Source organism: Sturnira hondurensis, unplaced genomic scaffold, assembly GCF_014824575.4.
Source record: "Sturnira hondurensis isolate 20B ecotype Veracruz unplaced genomic scaffold, ASM1482457v3 Scaffold0020237, whole genome shotgun sequence".
In the NCBI taxonomy this organism is placed as follows: domain Eukaryota; kingdom Metazoa; phylum Chordata; class Mammalia; order Chiroptera; family Phyllostomidae; genus Sturnira; species Sturnira hondurensis.
Genome location: NW_028092868.1, coordinates 5,534,985 through 5,540,984, shown reverse-complemented (window position 1 = coordinate 5,540,984; position 6,000 = coordinate 5,534,985).

Genomic DNA, 6,000 nt, shown 5'->3' with positions numbered 1-6,000 from the left:
TGTTTCGCCTGTGTGAGGTGAAACAAACAAGCAAAACGAACAGCAGAAGCACTAAAAGGCATCAGGGTCAACAATTCAACAACTGTTCTGAGCAGTATGAAAAAAGTCTCGGCAGGTGTATTGCACCACATGGAGAGGACTTTGAAGGTGAAAGAAGTTTAAACATAATTTTTCATAAATAAATTCTGGGGTTTTGTGTCCCCCTTTGCATACTGTTCTGTCCTGATGGGCTCTGCTCATTTCTTTTTCATTTATCTCACAAAACCACCAGGTGAGGGGTGGTGACTGCTCCTCTAGAATCTTGGGCTCCTCTGGAAAATTCCTGCCTTTCCCCTTTCCCTTGAGATAGCAGCAGCTGCCCAGAACCGCTCAGGAGAGACGGGAGCCCCCACCCCCACAGTGTGGAGCAGGGAGCCTCCCCCTCCCTTAGTCTGAAAGGAATTCCCTCCTTCTGTGCAATGGGAGTGGCGGGTCCAGGTGGGGAGGGGGTGGCTAGACACCAACAGGCTGGGCCTTCTTCATTTTATTTCAAATAAAAATGCAATTTGCAGACAACGAGGACCAAGAGCAAGGTGCTGACCCACACTGGATTTCTGAGCCAAAACCACTGGAAGGGAGGAGAAGGGGAAGTCTCAGTGCCCTGACCCCCAGCAGGGACACCTGCCTTCCTCCCAGAGGTGGCGAGAGGGAAGCCTCTGCCTGTCCGTGGGGAGATTCGGTCCCCCATTGGCCCTTCCATAGCCTCAGGGAAGAGTCTTCAGAAAGAGGACAGCAGGAAAGGTCCGAAGGATGTCAAACCCCAAGAGTCCTCTGTACCAGGCATAGTTCACCTGCAAATTTTGCTGCTCAGGCTCAGCCACAGTTTGCCAGACTTCAGAACTGAAAGCTCACACTAATTGTTGTCTAAAGTGTTGTTGAATACTCTAGTTCCTTCACTCTCTCTCTCTCCTCACCCTTTGCTTTCCTTCACCAAACACTCCTGCCTGCCCTCCCTTCTCTTCTGCAAGCTACCTGGCTGAGTGTGTCCCGACTTTCCTGGCTGAAATAGTATTGCCCACCCCCACCCCAGCGCTCCATAGTTGCTCTCTCCCTTTTTTCCTCCCACGGAGGACTGATACTTCTAGCCTTTTCAGAGCTCAACCTCATCCCACAACCAGTGCTGGTTGCACTATATTCTGTTAGGCTATTTTCCGAGGCATCAGCTCCACCAGGAGGAAAACTTCGGTGTGTTTCAGTCGCTGTTGTAGCCCCGGCACGTGGAACACCACAAGAGCTCACAGAAGACTGAGTGGAATGAATGAGAGGACACGTGATGCGCTCTGGAGTACAGCCTGAAGACATGCCCAGAGGACCATTCACTGGAGGAGAGAGTAGAATGAAATAAACAAAACTGTCCTTGGGAAAGGCTTTGAGGGCCAGGTTTGCAGGGTGTTTCAAGCCCTGGAGGTAACCAGTGAGCAAGGATCCTGAGTATTTAATGAGAATTTTCGGAGGTGGCACTGAATGACTGAACAGGAGAAGCTCTGGCTTGGAGTGTGCCCAGCGCGGGCACGAAGGGAGCAGTAGAAAAGAGGGTGATGCTCCTAGCGCCACTAAAGCCAGCAGGGCTGTGCGCCAGGCGTTTGCAGCTTCAGGCACCGCGCTAAAGAGAGACCTCAAACTGAGCGTTGGGACTTTCAGCCTGGGGCCGGCTGGGGATGAGGAGGGGGGGACTCGGAAAGACCCGCAAGCCACTGGCGCCCAAGGATACAAGGACGCAAGGAGGCGAGCCGCCAATGTCAGGCTTCGCACAACATTTAAAATCGGGCTGCAAAACCGCGAGGAGCCACTCGGGTTCGGAGTCTTGCGGTCCAGCGCAGAGAGCCCACGGACGGGTTGGAAATAATTGCCCGCTAACGTTTGTGCCCTGACTCACTCCTCCTCCCTCTTTTTACTGGACAGAACGTTTCCGGGGGCGCTGGAGTGGAAGAATCTCAGCCCCGAGGATGCACGCTGAAGGCGCAAAGGAGACCAGACCTGGTGTGACGGAATTGGAGGGGTGGGAGTGAGAGGGACAGGGGCCACTTAGAGGCAAACCTGGCCACACTGGGGGGAGTGGCCGCAGAAGACGTCGATGCTCGGTAGGCCTGCCCTGAAGGAACCTGAATTTGGCGACTCCCACCTCCAGCCAGCTTTCCACACGAGACCTGGGGACGTCGAGATTTCCTGGGTTTCTCTGCCAAGGACTGGAGCCCCCCCCCCCCCCCCTCTCACTTGCGCTCCACCTGCACTGTGCACGCGTCCTCTTCCTCCCCAGGAGCCCGGGGCGCTGGGGGAGGTGGGTCGTTTCCCCACCCCCACCCCGTCGCTGGGCTGCAGGGGTAAACCGAGTCCCTCTCTGCAGCCTGACTGCTCAGGACGGATTTAGGCCCCGAAGAACCGATTTTTGTCCGGCTCCCCCTGGGACCTTCGGAGGAAGGAGGAGGCTGGGCTTGCAAGCAGACGAGGCCGGGGGCGGCGGGGTCTGGATAGGGCTGGCAGAGGAAAAAAGACCGCAGGGTGTGTATGTGCGAGTCTGCGAGTGAGATTCTGTGCGCACACAGGTGTCGAGTGCCCAGAAGGGGGGTGCATGTCAGTGGGGCATCTTTCCTGGCGCGTCGGGGCTCCGGGACCCGTCGGGTCGGCGCGCAGCAGGTTCCGGGCTGCGGCACTGCCTGCTGGCAGCGTCCAGAGAGGCCAAGGCGACCGTAACCCGATTCCAGGAAGGGGCACGTCCGGGGAACCGGCGGCTTCCACACGCCTCTCCACCGGCGTTCGGGGAAGGGATGAGGCTCCAGTACTTTCGCTTTGGGTGCGATTAATGCGAACGGCGTTCTCAGGGCTCCCAATTAATAAAGACCACTCCCGTTTTGTCGAAATGACCCTCTTAATTAACGGAGAGGAGGGCGCGAAGGGTGGCTCATTTGATTTGGAAAACTCTCTCCTCGGTGCTGGCTCAGCGGCGGAGGCGGCCGCTGGGACCCAGGACTAATTGGCCACCACTGGGCTGAGGCGTCCTCGTTCCAGATGGAAGTGCCCCGGTTCTGTCCCCCTCGTCTGGCTGTCTCCGCGACCTGCTCCCTGAGACTCACCACCCACCCAGTTTCCGTCTGCAACTACCCCAGCTCGGGTGGGCCTCTCTGCCCTCAAAGCACGCGGCGCAGGACTCCTCTCCCACTGTCTCTTACCCCTCCCACTGAGACTCCCCGCCTCCAACTTATCGACTTAGAAGGGAGCCCGGAGGCCGGATCACCCCTCCCGGGGGCTCTGCCGTGCGCTCTCTGGACGGGGAAACCCACACCCTGCGTGTGAATGTATCTGTGGATGGATGATGGGGCGTCTCTGTGAGTCGAGGTGTGGAGGTCGGGGTGTTGGTGTGTGAGAATGTGTGTGTGAAGGCGCAGGACTGTGTACGTCCCCGCGTGGGTCCTTTGCGTACATACCTAAGCGTGTGAGTAGTGCGTTTGGCTTAAACACCACCCTTCCTCCCGCCTTACTGGTCACCTGCTGCGGCCCAGGAAAGAAAACGTGCCGGCCCCTCCGTCGAGCACGGACGCAGCAAACACTCTGGCTTTAGCCGAAGCCTCTCCCCCTTCCCGGTGCGGGAAGCAAGTGCTTCCTACCCGGCGGGGGCTGGGGGCCAGGAGGGGGGAGGCCGAGTGGCCGCGTGGAGGGCCCAAGAGGCGGGAAGCGGCTTCAAAGGTTTCATTAACGACTTTTCGGCCTTTATTTATGCCCCTGTTAATACAGTATCCATCATGTAGATATCGATCTTTATCCTTTAAACTGATACGCTGGGAATCAATTAGCCATGCAGATTACATTTCCTACACATCCAAATGTTAACCTTTCAGACTCTGGGCCAGTGATATATATTTTTGCAGCCAGACAGTTTTCGATTTCGTTTAGAAATGGAGAGAGAGAGAGAGAGAGAGAGGACTCTCTGAAGCTCATTCCTCTTGGGGCTACTTGTCTTAACTCTTGGCCTCGGGCTGGGCGTTGGGACTCTGAAGGAGTTTTCTGGGGGAAATAGAAGTACAGCCGACAGGGTGACCTGCGTGCGAGGCCACCGAGAGGACCAGAAACAGCTTTCTGAGAGCGCAGGAGGCAGCCTGTTCGCGCTGAGTCTGTACTTCTGTCCCTCCAGCTTCAGCCGCCTCAGCCGGCCGGCTTCTTCCCACCGCTTTCGGCTTTGGAGGTGGTCTGTGCGAATCTTTTCAGATTTCCTTTCCCGCTTCTCCCGTCTCCAAATTCCTAAATCAAAACTATTCTCCTCCTCCTCGCCTCCAAATCCAAGGCTAGTTTAAAGTTAAATCTCCAGAAACAGAAACTTTGTTTAAAAGAGGAAGTTGAGGTTTCCCCGGGGAAAAGGAGATGGAGAGAAGTTGTAAAATCGAGGAAGGAACTTAACCCAACGCCGTTCTAGACATTGGAAGGGCTGAAGCGTCCCCTGGGTTTTGTTGTTGTTCCCTCTCTCCTTCCTCCTTTTCTCTTCCCCTTCCCACCCCAATCTCTCTTCCCCTTTTTAAGGAAGTGGGAGTCAGGATGTGTCCCAGGGCATGCGGGTTTCTTCTCTTGTCTTCTCACTGTGGGCTCCCAGGGCCCAACCGACTAGCCCCAGGCAGACCCGAGCAATGGGAGCGCGCAATGCTCTTCCCGGCACCCTCTTCGTGTCGCTCACCCGCGCTCCTCTGGCCTCCGGCCGCATCCCGCCCGCTGAGCTAGAGGGCACCGGGCCTCCCTCACCTCCCCCCACCTGTTGCATTTACTTGGCTGGTTTGGCCGCGCAGTCTCTGGCTCCCGAGCACTTTTAAAAACATGCGGGCCATTGGTCCCGGCCTCACTCCGTGATCTGCCGCCTTAGGCTCTTGGGACCCGCCTCCCTCCCTTCTGAAATACACTCGGCAGAGATTTCCCGAAGGGTTGAAGGGAACCAGGCGGGGAAGGGCGAGGGGAGAGGGACTTGGCCTGATTTAAGCAAAAGGCCTGTTAGCTTCCCCCGACCTCCATTCACTCCGGTCCCCCGAACTCTCAGGGCCTCAGGAGCGGGACCCAGAGTCGGGGCCTCTTGTGACCAAGAACGGGGCCAGACATCCTGAGGCAGAAGTTCCTGGAGTGGTCATTTCCCTTCCCTTTTGCTCCGCACATCAGGGAAACCCCACAGTCCCTCCCGCTTTCCCCAGCATTCCTGTCCAAGCCTCCCGACGTTGCTCCTGCCTCCACTCTGATTTCTCTCTTCCCCAAGGCCCAGGCTCCCCCAATACCAGCCAGTTCCTCCCCTCTTATACCCCCAGTGCTTAACTCCCCCTTCAAGTACCCGGTAGGCTCACACCCTATACACAAGCTAGCAGAGCAGTTACCGAATTTCCCTCATGGAGTCTTACCAAGTTGGGGAGAACATTTTTTGAAGATTAGAGAGGACTTAGTCTAATTTTTTTTTACTAGCCAATCCCCGCCCCCCCCCCGAGATTCGGGCTTTGCAATCTTGTATTCCCTATTTGCATAAAAATATTTTTTGCAGAACCAAATGAACGTCTGTAAGGTGACAAGTTGTCCTGATATTCCTTCTCTTCTTCCCTCTTTGCCTTTAAAAGCAGCAACAAAAATTTCCGACTCTCTTCTTCCCCTCCTGTCTTTTCCTGTTCTTCCTTTTACTATGTCTTATTTTCTTCCCACAAACCATATGTTCTTTACTGAGGACCCTCTCACACCCGCTGGCCTGTTCCCCCAGCGGCCGGGACACCACAGGGGCAAAAACACTGCTGCTGGCCTCACACCACATTTCGGTGCAGCGCCCTATCCTCATCCGGTCCCTAAATCCGATCTCATCCCTTCATCCCGGCTGATTTTCCAATGGGGATAACAGCGGCGCCAAAGCTTTTGACAGGCAACGGCGGGTGCCTAATGAGGGTCGCTGCGCCAGGCTGCGACGTGCAGCGGATTTAACCCGCACAGCCCCCCCGATCCGGTATCATCGCATCC